The 15476-nt window shown below is 34.3% G+C and overlaps 3 pseudogenes; 1 reads left to right on the top strand and 2 right to left on the bottom strand.

The window, feature by feature from the left end:
* Positions 1–19: 19 nt before the first annotated feature.
* On the top strand, positions 20–3335 carry LOC120113950 (annotated as a pseudogene).
* A 222-nt stretch (positions 3336–3557) lies between these two features.
* LOC120113949 lies at positions 3558–10728 on the bottom strand (annotated as a pseudogene).
* Positions 10729–11311: 583 nt separating this feature from the next.
* Positions 11312–14571, bottom strand: LOC120113948 (annotated as a pseudogene).
* Positions 14572–15476: the final 905 nt, after the last annotated feature.

The following is a 15476-nucleotide window of genomic DNA, read 5'->3' as shown; positions in this document are numbered from 1 at the left end:
TGGAGCGTCGAAGACTGAGAAATGCACCACTTTTGTTGGCGGAGTTGAGTTTTGCGAATGAACATTTGGGAAGCATATATGAAAAACAAGGTGGTTTTGCTGTCACACGATGGTCTTCCATGATATGCTATCTTCGAGAACTAAGAATTCTGAAGCAAGGAGTCTGTTAAACCTTTTACTGATTGCCCTGATGAATCTAGGTAACATTATTATTTTTGTTGCTTTACACCGCAATTTTCAATGCTTGAACATTATTTGAGTAATGTCTCGTTAGTGATGCATTTTTTGAGTTTTTTATGATGTCCTTAACATACTTCATTTTCATACTTCATGTTCTCACTTATTAGGAATATTTTTGCAATAATGTGTTTGTTTGGGATTCTTCTTTTTCTCTGTAACTAGTCTTTTATCTCTAGCCACCTCATATCCACGTACTGTACCTTTTCTTTATCCTCAAGTTCTGTTTCATCCTACTCTTTTATGAGTTTTGTTTGTTTTTTCAGTGGTTTGCATTATCAGGTATAAATTAAGCACTAAATGAATTAAGCTAGTAATATATCGTTTCCGTGCTTCTTGATATGGGCCTATTTGAACTTAATGTATGCATACTGTTGCGGGTCAGTGCACAGATTGCAGAAGATGAAGTTGGTCATTCAGGCATGAATGAGAGAAAAATACACTCAAGTCAAGGCTTGGCTGACGCTTGTAGATTTGCATGCAATGATGCAAAGTTTGTAAATGAAAGGGCCCGTAATGACATTGTTCTACTTCTCGGTAATATTCAGCAATGCCGTATATCTGTCAAAATAGCTTGCCATGATAATCAGGTCGTATAATTCTCGTGTTCAGTATTACTTTCATGTTGACATGTTCTGTATTCTTAACATAAGTTTACTAATTTTTTATTTCAGTGCAAATGCCAACTTTGCAAAACCCCTGAACTTAACTATCATAATTGAAGGAAATTGGAATCGATTATCCTGAACTAACATTTGGTCCATGAAAATTGTAACGGCTCTATTTAGTTGGTTGAAATTATTGGTCGTTCACATCTTCTCGAATGTCATTTCATGTTTCACATGCCCTTATTTATTATGTTGGTTATAGTCTAGCTTACTGTTTTTCTATTTTCCTGTTTCCTCAGTGGAATAATGAGGTTGGATGCCGTGCTCGTCAGGATGTTGCTAATCTTGGGGTCAGGGTTTCTTAAACTTGATGGTAAGCTTAATGCTGTAGTTCATAAATTATTTAAAAGAGTTCTCGATATCTTTTACTATGGAAACAACACTTCTAAGAAGTAGTGTGTGAAATGGATTTAGTTTGTAATATTTTGACTGATTCGAACTTGTTTCATATTTGTGATGTGCCCAAAGATACTGTGATGTTTCCAACATTGTCCACATGACGTTTTGTTTTGAATTTATGCCATGCAGCTAGAGCAAGAGAAGATACAGAAAAGATCGACCAAGGGGTGAAGAAAAAGGCTGAGCGTCTTCATCATATTGCCACTGTATGTGTTTAGTTAGTGGTTCTTTTCTTGGAAGTTATCATGGATTTTATGTCGTAAAGAGCCTTGTATCTTTTCAGATCTTAAAGACAAGGCACAATCTAGACTTAAAACTGCAGCCAATAAACATTGGAGTGATGGTGCGTTGGAGGTACTTATGTCATGCATTTTTCTAATTCTTTAATATCTTTCCTTACTGTTAGCTTATTAGTTGCTTATACTCGGTACCGGAAGGTTGAAGAACTAAATGTATGGTTTTCTCAGGAAGGAAAACATTAAATAATTGCAAAAGTTTTTGAACGTGTCTTGAGAATGTAGTCTACTGGTTATGAGTAATAAAATATGTGAGGTGCTGTCTTCCAGGCTGATCTGCGCCGTGTTGACTTCCGTGCTAAGCGCGTGCGATGGAGGATGCCCTAATGGCTTTGGAGGTAAGGGACAACTATTTGTTTTTTTAATATAATGTGATTATTTTGTTGGATCTTATAATATTTTATCTGAATCGTAGTGTATAGATGTAATTTATGGTGTTGAATAAAATGCACTCGGCTCTTTTTTTTGAAAAACAAATCCCATATTTGCGACAAAGAGGGTAATCAATTCTACATTTCTATGCGTCCATGGAGCATTTATGTTCTTTTGATTTTGTGAGTTGTGCAGTTTATGAAAAATGTCCATGACATGATGGTGAGCAGGGTGTACAAATTGTAAGTTTCATATTGACAAGTTTCCGCTAACTTTTGGCTTCTCCATTTTCCCCTCAACTGTTGATGAAGCCTTAAAGTTTGACCCTTTTGTTTGCACGTGTATCTATGTCTTATCCAGGCCACTGCGATGGGAAAGTTCACTATCAGCCAATGACTTAATGTTTGAGAAAAACGGGAAGACTCTTGATTTCTTTAACGGTGAAGTGTCTATTGATCGCATTAGTGCTATTCAGGTCCTTTGTGGTTGCACTTATCCTACTGTTTCCTTTACCAGTTGCATCAAGAGGCATAACATCAAAACCATTTATGTTGACATTCAGGAGGCTTACTGGAGTATAGCATCTGCACTTTCTGAAGCTGACGGAATTGACTATACAGATCCTGAAGAGGTCCAAACTGAGTATTTGTATTCCTCGATTGACGGAACATTTGATTTAAGAAAGCTTTATTTTTTTGCTTATTTACTTTGCCTTTCTTTTCTGGAGCAGCTCGAGTTGTTAATAACAACACTTATAGATCTCGATGCAATGGATGGTAAGAGCAGTGTTTCACTGCTGGCAGAGTGTTCGAGTTCTCCTGATGTCAGTACAAGGTATGCTATGTGGAGCTTGCCATGGATAACATCACCTTCATATAGATAAAGTGTTTGGTTTCTGTTTTCCGTGATGCAGACAAGCATTGGCTAATGCACTGGCCACAGCTCCATCCATGTGGACTCTCGGAAACGCATGGGCGCATTACAGGTACTTTTGCCTATTTTTAACCCCGTACAAACAATGATTGATATTTATTGTTTGAACTCGTCTGTGTAGAGGCTGGCAGAAGATAACAACCTGCTATTGCTGCTGCAGCATCGAAAGCGATCCACGAACTAAAGAAACAATGGGAAATAGAGGATAGCTGGAGGTTCATGATGAATCTGAAGCCATTGGAAAACACAGATGGAGATGATGCAGCTAAAAACTAAGCAGTATTAAAAAGAAAGGAATATACGCTGTAGATTCTGCTCATAGTTTTAACCAGTTGCAGGCAAGTGACGAATTCATGTAATGCTTGAATTATTCCCAATTCATTTTTTAACCAAAGCTGTCGAGTAAATCTAATGCGGAAGTTATGCAAGGTCAGACAGTTGTTTTTTTCTTAATGAAAAACTTATTATTTCATTTGCTTCTTTGACATCTGATTATGAGATCTTACTAATGCAAACTCACACCTACAGCTCTGGCAATGAGATAAATGTGCTACGAATGAATCACTGATGTCTACATTTTATTTGTTAAAATCTTTTCAGTTTTACAATCGTATCGTATCTCGTATTGAATGAATCCTTCTTTTCCCTTTTATGTGTTTGATTGAGTATATATTTTCTGTATAACCCAGTTGTGAAAATAAGCATTCGACTCCAATTACAGCTAATGAAGCCTCTTAGATTACAGTAAAATGTGAACATTTGGAATATGGCCCATTGGGCATCGTTCATTCTACAACTAAAAAACCAAACTCTGAACAATTGATATAAGATCTGTGCTCGGTCTTGGATTACCATACTCCAATAACCGATCACCTCAACCATCTGAACATAAAACGACAACATTATGCTCTGAAAACAGTTAACTTCAGTGAACAACCAAATCAAGGTGATCCAGTCACTCCGGGGAAGAGTTCTGATATTTTGTTGAATACATCCATAACCTGAAATGCAGAAACAAATTATAAAATTATAAAACGAATCAACAAATACATTGTATCAAGGAATCAACTTTAAAATTCATATCAGCTATGATCAAGAGCCAGGAAGTAGAAGCAAAGATGGACTCTCTTAACAAGTATTTTTGCAGCCCTCACTGAAACAGTAAAAGCAATACATTTGCATGTAAAGTAAGCACGTATGTCTTCACACATCGGAGCAAAAGCAACCTAATCTTTGAACAAAAGAAGGGCAATTTTCAATCGGCTCAAATAAATTGGAACTTATAACATTGACAACATACAATCATTAGGGAAGAAAAATGTTGCTTAAAAGGGCAGACATAGTGATTATCAATTAGCCAATGAATAAAACTTTAACTATTAAACATAAAATGTGGACGGAAGGCCTAGATTACCTCCTTGTCATTTTGGTATTTTGCAATGCTCAGTGGTTTTGTGAACACTGCAAAACCAGCAAATAGAAAATAGCATTATATATTATTTGGTTTTCATGAATGACATCGAGAGACAAAGTTACAGTTCATAATAAACCAGATAGAACATACATCCATGATAGCTGCTTGAACTCTAGGGTTTTGGAATGCCATGGCAACTTCAGGATTGGCCATTATTTTGGATATCACTTCTTCAGGTGTAAGTCCAATCTGGTCTGCAAATGGGAAAGGAAGATAATAAAACCCTATAGGTAATAAACTATATTCAACCATGAGAGAATTTGACCATCTAATAACTATGTATATCACATATAAAGGGTAAAAAATAGTTATAATATATAAGCAATTGATATCTTATCCCAAGCATTTGAACACCTCAATAAAAGGTTTGGACTTACCAAATTGCTGCTTTACCTCGGGACTGTTGAGATCAAAATTTTTCAAGGAATCCATCATCCTATTGTCCCATTCAGAAATTCCACCCATATTATTTCTGAAAAGAATTATCAAGGCGTACATATAAGTATGTGAATTGACCATAAACTCATCCATTTCTAAATAACAAGAAAATTAATAGTAACCTTAACACATGTAATAGGAGCATGTAATAGGAGAAAATAAAGAGAGAACATCATCAATTCACATAAAGTTAATAAGTTTCATCTAAAATCACAACACATATCTTTAAACATCAACTGCAAGAAACTCAAGCAGAATGGAAGGGAAAAATGTACACAGATAATGACCCATTTCAGCAGTGTATTATGATTCTCGTTATGTATAATATAGATAACTTTTTTAGCATCAATGAACCCCAAAAGATTATGTTTTCATGATCAATTGAAAGTTGATGAAAATCAATAAAAATTAGACAAGCATAAAACTAAAAACTTTGGATGCAAAAAATGATAAAATATGAGATGTGACAACATAAAAATAGCAATAAAGGACTGAGAAAGACATCCGTGAATGTATTACAAGGTAGCCGGAAAGCCAATTTTCACTATGGTATCGTGCTAATTATCATTCCTAGTTCTTACTCTTCAAGCACATTATAGACATTTAGGAAATAATTGAGAACTCCATAACATTTTAAAATTGTACCAAAACAGTATCATTCCAGCTCTACCTATCCAAATTATAATTTTTAAAATCAAGACCAGGAATCATGCAACAATAAATATTGCATAAAATATTATAACTGAAAAAGAACAAGAATGCGAAGCAAACATGTAAATTTTTTGGAGGCAATGCTTAAAACTCTAAATCAAGAGAAAGACACAGGCTCAAAAATAATCAAATGCATAAGTCAGAAAAAGCTTACAGCATGTCTTGCAGTTGTTGACGATATTGAGGATTTTGTAGCATCCCTGTAACAAATATGTTGAAAAGAAAGACAATTGATATATTAAAAACCATCCATAAAATTTAAGCAAGCTTATATACCAAATGAAGGAATCACTTTTTATAGAAAACAAATAACTCTTTATTCAGCGAAATAAAACAAGTATTCCAGGATTCAGAAACCTGGGGAACTTATTTAGAACCGACTCTAGGCATAACAAGTATACTGGCACCAAATTCCTTGGTTTAAAAAAAATATGGTTTTGCAAAAGCTGGAAAGCCTGATATCAAATTAACCAGACAAGAGACAGACCACAAACCTGTCCTCTGTTCCCACCTACCCACCCATCCTCCTCATCCAGAAGAAAAAAAAACAGTGAAATGAAGAAGGAAAGTGGTTAAGCATGTACTTACATTTAAATGTCTCAGGGTTCCTCATTTCCTCAGGCAAATACCTGTATGAATAAATAAAAGATTAAATTTCTTTTGAGCAAAAAATAGGTTAACTCAGTTAGAAATAGAACTACTTGAGCATCAGGATGAAGTCTATGCGTAAAAGAATTTTTAAAACACATAGAAAGATTTTAATTGGAGGAATTATATTTTAGAGGTGCAGTAGTAAAGTGGAACATATCATTTTCCATCTATACAACCCCCCATCCTTTCCCTCTCTTCATAGTTATGTCAACCTTGAAAAACAACCAGACAGCAGGCTTCTACCACTACAGTTGATCATTAGATGGTCCAATTTCTAATACTTGGGGTTACATTTTCTCCATGATTAGAGTGACAAATGACTTCCAGACATGAAAACCAATCAAGGAAGCTACGTTGTAGATCTTAGGAGCTTTTGAGAGATTTTTCAGTAGATTTATTACTATATCTTATCAAGGTCAGTCCAAGTACTCAAAATGTTAATGAAAGTCAACTACCTTTAAAAGACTGACAATTTAAAGCTGTAATTTAGCTCCATGTTCATTCATCACAACATTTGAGATACCAAGTCTAAAAATTTTATATTGGAAAGATATAACATTGACCAAGTTTTTTTTTAACTTCTGTAATTAATCCAAAGAAAAGGAATGAAAGAATGAGCATTAAGAAAAGCATAAACTTACACTACACCTCAGGTACATCAATAAGAAAATACGAAAAATAAAATGATTGAGGAAAAGGATTTTTATTACGGATAAACCATCTTCTGCACTGTTGGATCATCCATCATTTTCTCCAAAGCATCCACAGATAAGCCAGGACCTGCTTTACCTGCAAATGTAACAGAATGCTTTAATAAATGTTACAGAGAGAACAAAGAAACTAAAAGCGTGCCCAAATGCGTACATGCATCATTAAATTGTTGGCTATGCAAGGGTACAAGTATACTATTGGAAAAGAGGCACAATGTACAACTCAATCATAAAGCAAGCAAAGTGCCACATAAGAGAGCAGCAGAAATGCATCTGTATCAATGAGGTAATAGAACCATCCATTTAATCACCATTTAGCTATGTCATAAATGCATCAGCAAATGTCTTTAAAAGCGCTAATATTGAATTAAATAGCATTAATTACTACGAAAATTATATGCATATTGACATGAAAAATTAAATAATTTTAAACACTTCCTTATTCTTACGCTGCTTAGTGACTCCTATTAATGTTCCTTTATTTTAACATAGGTAGCAAAATTCAATTTATTAAATCCCTCATTGTCATAAGATTTATTGGTCTCTAACATGTTGCAAAAACAAATTCTTTTTCTTTAGGTTTTACACATTAAGTTATTACCTCCCGTAGTCTAGTAAAATTTTAAACCAATGGGAAAACAAAAGTGTTTGCAGTTAACACAAAACTCCTAATGATTTCTTATCCTTTTCTTCAGACAGTAATTACAGCGAATACTGACCAAATGCACCACACATTCATTTCAAGTAATCATTAATGTCAGTTACAACTGGCTCTTTACATACCAGCTGACTGATAACCCCCAAAAGCACCAGTGTCCTGCTTTGATGCAGCTCCATTATCAGAAACCTTCAGACATCATTCAAAATTTTAATTTTCCAAAGTAGACGCATTGAAATTACAGAACTTAATCCATTCAACCGGTCTCCAAGCAAAAGCTTAAAAAACTTACATCCTTGTGAATCTGAGCATTGTCCGATGAACTTAGCTCTGCCACATCTTCAAAAGCACTCTTCGGCACACTTTCTTCTGGAGAAACATCCACAAAAGCTGCAAATAGAACTTTGAATCAGCTAAAAAAAAGGAACTTTGAATCAGTCATAAAGAAACAATCTTAAGAACGACACCTGCAATTGGAATGAATTTAGTTGTTAATGGAATCTAAAACCATCATTCGAAGTAAAAAATTTCGTTGATACTAGACCTCAGTTTTATACTTCCATATATTAAGTAAACCTATTATTCTAGGGAAAGAAAGAAAAGAGATTTGTTAGTTTTACCAATGTTTCATGTACTTGCATCAAAGCCATATAATGTTCCATTTTACCTCAAAAAACGAAGAGTTGCACATTATACATCACATGGCAGCAGTAAAAGTTCTATTTTACCATATTTCTTTGGTTTTGCAGTTTCTGTTTCACTTTTCCTTTGGTTGCTGGATCAATCACTGGGGCTCAACTTTTGTTGCAGGTACATCAACTGTAACTCTGTTTTGAGGAGGAGGTGGAGAAGGGGATGTGACAGGCCCTTGTGAGGGGGGTGTTGGGAAAGGAAATGGGGATCCAGAAGGAAAAGCAGCATTGCCAAATTGGTTATTTTGTGTGTTCATCTGGCCCATCATGGTTTTGAAAGCTTGCTGCATTGCATATTTCTGAATAATGGAAAGAAGGATATCATAAATCAATGAAATAACTGAGCTATTCAGCGACCTCCCTAGTCTCAAAGTTTAAGCCATATGCATCATCTTAAGCACATAATGGAAGTTAATCGTACAATGAAAAATGTAGATATAATAAGGCACAACTCAGTAACAACTCAAAGGCTATGAGGGAAAGTTATATCTAATAAACCATGACAGGGCATGACAACCAAGAAACTTACTGTAGCACAAAATCTATCATATCATTTTTATCTAGTACGAGTACTTGTCCTGGTGCCATAACACAGAAGGGCACAGAGTCATGCCATTGTAAAAATTATGTCAAGGTAAACTGCCACCATGTGGTCAGCTTCCCAACACATTCAACTGAGATATGACGGAAATTTAGGAGGCCCAAATTATACAACTAGCTCTTACTTACTGGAGTGGATTCTACATCTTGGATTATAAATTTCACTAAAAAAAACTTTATTGTCAACAAGAACCACCGAGCCCCACCCCATGGGTCCCAGGCAGGGATTACAAATATCCAAAATACAATTTTGCAGGAAAACTATGGGCCCCTATGCAAAACATCTTGTTTTCAACCATCACTATCTATCATAGCATTGGTTATTGGATTTCAACGAATGTACAGTGATTAGAATCAATTACATAACCAATTAATTTGTTCGAATCAGGACTGCTGCATATCCATCCCCACAAAAAGAAAAATCTTCATTGAAGAGTAATCAAGGCTTTCAATTTGTAGAGAGCATCCAAACCAGGCAGACTAAATAAATTTTTAAACATTGCTGATTTTCACTGCTTCATTGAAGTACCCAATTCTACTTTCAAAACTATTACATAAGATTCAATCATACAACTTACATGTGAAACAATACAACCATACCTCCTAGGAAAGAAACCCTCACCTTTAAGCTCGAAGCTACTGTCATTTCAATTACTTCATTAGATATATACAGAAAAAGAAACAATTCAGATTAATAGAATAAAATAAATATCACTAAAAAAGACGAGAAAATAGAAGCTTTGTATTCTCACCCAGGTAAAAAGTGCTGAGAGCCCAACACCTACTCCAATCCAGAAAAGAGGCGACCCTCTGGGGAATATAAACAACTAAACAACTAAACAAATACATAAATGTTCACAAAACATACGCAAACCAGAAAAATATATAATTGGAACATCCGTCTAATCATTACTTTCTCCCTAGTTTATCTTTCACTAACCCAAAACTGCAATAAAGTAAAAGTAAACAATTAAAAACTACCATTATTTCATTAAAAATTGCGTAAAAGATTAAAGTTGATATCTATTCTATAAGGTTGTTTCATATAAAAGAAAAATAATACAGTGTTTTATTATAAATGAAAATTATGGCTCTGTTTGATCACCGCGCTTGCTTTTTGCTCATTACAAAGTTATCAAGAAGAAAAAAAAACTGGATACACGACTGAAATGCAACATTAGTTCTAATATAGATTATTAATTTCTAATTCAGCGTTAAAGTAACATCAAATGTTCTGTTCAAAAAAGTTAGTTCATTTTCCTCCATATTCGAAAAGCAGACATTAGAAATCAAAGATAATACAAGGAAAACGATGGATTGAATCACATTTGAGAGGACGGCGGTGGCACAGTTGGATAAGGGTTGACTCCAACGGAAGAAGTTTGTTGATTACTTGAAGAATAAATACTGGCAAACCTTTCGTCTCCAGATTTTCCGAAAACTGCATTAACAAGAACAACAAAAGATAAAATTATAAGCTTTTAAAATAAGAAGCAAAAGAGAGAGAAGAAAATACCAATTTGGGAGAGACGTCGTGGACGAGTAGGGTGGGCGGAGCAGGAGACTCTGGAACGACGAGGGGCAATATTGGGTATCGGAAAAGTGAAGATTTTGGTGGGGGTTTCAGAGTATAAATAGGATTATTATTAGTGTGTCCTAAGAGAGAAAACTTCGGGGGTGAGGAAGAAGATGAAACCAACGCCATATTCATATTTTCCATTGAATTTTGCAATCCCCCAATGAGAGAATAAGTGAAAGCTGCAGTGAGGAGGACGAGTGTGAGCTAGTGAGTGAGAGAGAGATGAATCGAAGAACACAATGGGAATGGGATAAACAGCGCCCCAATGGTATATGTTTGATATTCATCATAATACCTAAACTAAATTGTGTGTTACTTATGGAGGTGTTTGTTTCTTTGGATAATTGTATTCCCTTGGGGATTATTTTTGACATGAGAAGCCTTTTTAATGGATTATTTTTTTAAAATAGTCTAAAATAATTATAATGTAGTATTTATTTAAATTTTTTTTAACCATTGATAATACACGTACTTTATAAATATAGATGTTTAAACTCAACACCGTTCAATGAATTCCTTTTTAATGGATTAGGATATTCATGATTCAGAGATTTATTTCATTGATTATTTAAGATGTAAAATAGTTATATAAATTTAATAATTTTGTCTATTTTTAGTATTTTTTGTTATGTTTATTGTATCATGTTATATTAATTATTATAATATTTATTGTATGATAATTATTTCGTATCCAAGATTTGAACAGCTTTATGCAAAACACTATAATTTTTTTTCCAGTTTGTACCAAGCCAACTAGGCTATCAATAATAATCCTTCATGTAGCTCGATCAGCATTTCACCATATCTTATAGTTCCATGTTTAACAATATTGTATGTATTCCTTCCTTCAAATACAAAATTTTTAAAAAAAATAGTAAGCAAATATGCTACCAACTAACCAACTACTGATCCTCAATTTCTGTATAAGGAAAATAAGTAAATGAAAGCCTCGAAACATCAAAATATGGTTTCATCCCTACTATCTTCTGATTAAGACTACGCCAAAATTTTTGAAAGACAAGCTTTCTCTCTAACTGTTTTTTTTTACAAGCTCTGCCACGAAAATCCTTCGAAATGTAAGCCCGCAAATCACCACCAGAAAAAAAATTCAAAGCTCATATGTTGTAACCATTGTTGATTGATTAGATGAAAATCCCAATTCCAACATGTTGCAACTTGCAAGAACTTCGTCCTCTCACTCACGCTTTTTCCGTGTGGTCTTTAAACCTGTATGTTTTCTAAATACCGGAGCGTAGTTATGGTGCCGTATAAGCAGGATCAATATGAAAATATTAGCAGCCAGAAAAAGTAAGCCTGCCATCCAAAGCTGTAGGAAGACATTCTTGCCTTTAAACTCAAGCAAGTAACCCCACAACAACCAGTGAGTTTGAGCTCCCATCCACAAAATAATGCAAAATAGGCCTTTCCATTTAAGCTTCATATTGGTCCATGGCAAAATAAGAGGCAGAGGCAAAAGAACCAAACAAAGTACTGTGCTGTTATTACCTGTCCAAGAAGTAAATCAAGAATAAATACAAAATCGTAGATTTTATGTTACCATAATATTCAAGGTTCATAAAGTGAAGCTACGAATGTTAAATTTGCATACCTTATTGAATGCTACAAATGCAACTGTCTGCACAAAGAAGCAGAACACGAGATCTTTTGCAAAGCAGAAAACAAGAACCAGTTGCACTATAAATTGAGGCAAAAAGGAGATGAGCTTTTCCAGAACTGAAAGATCACGTTCATAGTTAAGATAGACATGGTAGAAATAGATGGAAAAATTATGTCTTGGATCCGCACGAGTAAGATGATAGAGCAATGCCTCATGTAGAAATTCCCATCCATATAATCGGAAGAAAAAAACGGTACAAAGGAAGAAAACACTCCCTGAAACAAGACCAAACAAAATTCTTGACCTCGTGAATATGCTTTTAAATGCAGTCCATGCATCAAACTGATCAGTCACTTGTGAATTAATTTGACAAATCTTCCCTTGATCAGAGGTCCAATCACATAACAATGGCTTCACACCGGTTTGAAAAATGCATGGATCAAGAAAAATGATAATAGGAAGCGCATAGATTATAGGGTAAATTCTGAAGTGAACAATAAGACCATACCAACAGGCAGCATGTACAACATTACCTATCAAGAAGAAAGAAGGAAATCAACAGAGGCAACCAAAATAAATCAAGTTAAATTGGATAACAACAAAACTCCTCTTAACGTGGTGCCCAATGCCCCAATCACCGACAGAAAAAACGTAAGACTTGTATTATATATATGAAAACTACTGTAATGAAAGTTTTCCCATTCAGTACCTAACTTGTTACTTTCTGAATGATTAATACTGAAATCAAGTAGGCAATCCAATATAAATGCTATCACAGTGAATCTTTCCCACTAAGCTAGTAGTGCAAGTCTTTTCACTCTTTACTTTTCACTCTCTAAAAAGATGAATAGGATCTTTAAAAGTAAAATCAGAGAGTGAATTGCATTAGAGACACATAATTTATAAAATTTCTCATATCAGCCGAAAAATAAAGGTGGACTTGACCTTTTAAGTTGTTTCCTTTGGCAGGTTAAAATGGCTAGAAGCCGGATTTCCCCTGAATGTAGCAATCCCAATTTAGTAAGAAGCTAATCAAGAAGAACCTAGACAGACCTGCAAATGGAAGGGATCTCTCGGCGCTCTCGTGCTCCCTCAAGATGGATTTAACCTAGAGTCAGATCCAGCATTTCCAGCTGTGTGATATATATCAGAAAGCCAGGCACTCGAGAACTAATTGGCAAACTCAACATTTAAATACTCAAAATGACTACGGATCATGACACTGAAAACCACATCTTAACTACCAAAAATATATAGAAGTAAGCCTTTACCTAAGAGCCATCCTTTCAGAACCCAATTTTTAGAGGCATCTATAGGACACTAATACATATGAGAACAAAAAGGAAGCATATCAGAGTATAAGCAGGCTGACATGGCTTGATGGTCAACACAGTGGTTAAAGTCAACAACAAACTCAGTTACTAAGTTACTATTCAGCAACTTTTCAGTATCTTTGTTACCCTTTCAATTTCGTCGTTAGCCTTTCAGTTTCATTCTTAGCATTTTCAGTTATCATTTTCTGTTTCTTATCTGACCTAGAATCAGCTGTATATAAACAATGTTTACAATGAATGTAGTATTATGTAGAGTTGATCTCTTTGATGGATCACCACCTATCAGAGTTCTCTCAAGTATCTCTATTAACATTTTTTGAACACCTTGTAGTCGTTTGTTTCATCTTCTTCGTCTCAGATAAAATATACATTAAAGAACATATATTTAACCTAAACGGGAATAACAAGTCTGCATACCATTAATAAGACAGATAATAATCCACAAAATCATGGCACAGACAATAGGTTCACAGTTTCCCCGAGTTCCAATTGTGAAGGTGAATGGGTTGAAAAGCCATATCAACATGGAATAAGTGCATAGATGATCAGGCACCTTACGCTGCTTCAATATGATACGGATAAACAACCCAACAAATAAATCTGCAAAACGAGGATCAGAACCAAATCGCACAATGAAATTTATACATGGTTTTTATCTAAAGAATAGGCAGAATCTGCAACAATAAGTTCCCAAGGTGCAAAAGCAAGAAACTTAATTCTAAAATGAGTAAAATTGATGGTGAAAACTGAAAATACCTGAAGCTGAGAAGAGAAACTTGCCCCAAGAACGGGAAATAAAAGAGTTGGGGATCAACAGAAATGCAAGTAAAGGTGAATAACGGTAAGTGGTTCTTTTATAGGGAGAATGACCAGAAGCCATTAAAGAAGCAGCATCAGAAAAAACAATGTAATCCACATCTGTGTATCTAACTTCCATATGGGCATCTTGCCATTCACCATACAGGATTAAACCCACACGGAAAATGGCTGATATGAGGAAAATCGAACGGGGTTCAAGTGAATTCATGGCTGAAGATGGCAATTTTGCTGAAACAAAATTGACCCAACTCAAAGCCTTTTCGCAATCTGATGAAAAGAAAAAAGGGTTTATTTGGGAGTAGACAATCTATGAATCCATGGAGATGAAAGGACAAGAAGTGAGAAAATTTAGATCCATTTGAATAGGCAGTGAGGGTGATATTCAAGAGGATAAATCCAAAAAGGCTTAAAGTATAAATAAGCCTCTAAATTGTTCTCTTTTTTTATTTTAAGCTTTTAAATTACTTTTTATCAAAATAAATCTTTAAATTATTATACTTAATTATTTTAATTCTTTTTACTTTTCTTAATTAGAAAATTTTATTTCGGCCAATAAAACGTTGACATGTCATACAAAATTTGATATTTGTTTTAAAAAAATAGTTTATGGAATTAAAGTAAATAAAAACGCAGTTTAGATGCTTAAAGCAAAAAAAAATATAGTATAAGGACTTATTTTTAGTTTAAGCCATCCAAAAATGCTTAAATTATAGGGTTAATTGTACACAAAGTCACTAAAGTATGAGTAAGTTTATATTTTTCACTGATGTTTTAAAAAGTAACAAAATGATCACTAGTATTATTGTTTTATTATAAATCAACCACTCGACAGTTAACAGTCGTTAACTTTGTAACAGAAGGTTAATATGACATGTATCATAGGAAAAAAAACTTCTACGATACGTTTTATGATTTCGAGTAAGTTTATCACTTGTTGACATCAATAGAAGATTTTCTATTAAGTAATATTTCGATAATAAAAGTCAATCATAAAATATATCGTAATAAAATTTTATCTATTGTTCAAATAAAGCAGAAAATTAATATTTAGGCAAGTGTCAAAATCTTTAGTTATGTTACTCAAAATCAACCTTAAAAGGTAGAAAAATGAATTTGATAAAAGTATATATGTTTTGCAATGAAAGAGAAAGCAAAGCTCCTCCATCAACATGAAACTCACCAAACAATGCAGCAATGTTTCCTTGAAAACCAACCCCAACTAATTCTTTGGTACGTTTAGCATGCGTTTTCACATTTCTTTGGGCCTTTTAAATGGAAAGTAATGCT

The sequence above is a fragment of the Hibiscus syriacus genome, unplaced genomic scaffold (assembly GCF_006381635.1).
Source record: "Hibiscus syriacus cultivar Baekdansim isolate YM2019G1 unplaced genomic scaffold, ASM638163v2 tig00110213_pilon, whole genome shotgun sequence".
NCBI lineage: Eukaryota > Viridiplantae > Streptophyta > Magnoliopsida > Malvales > Malvaceae > Hibiscus > Hibiscus syriacus.
This window is presented reverse-complemented; position numbering and strand designations above follow the sequence as displayed.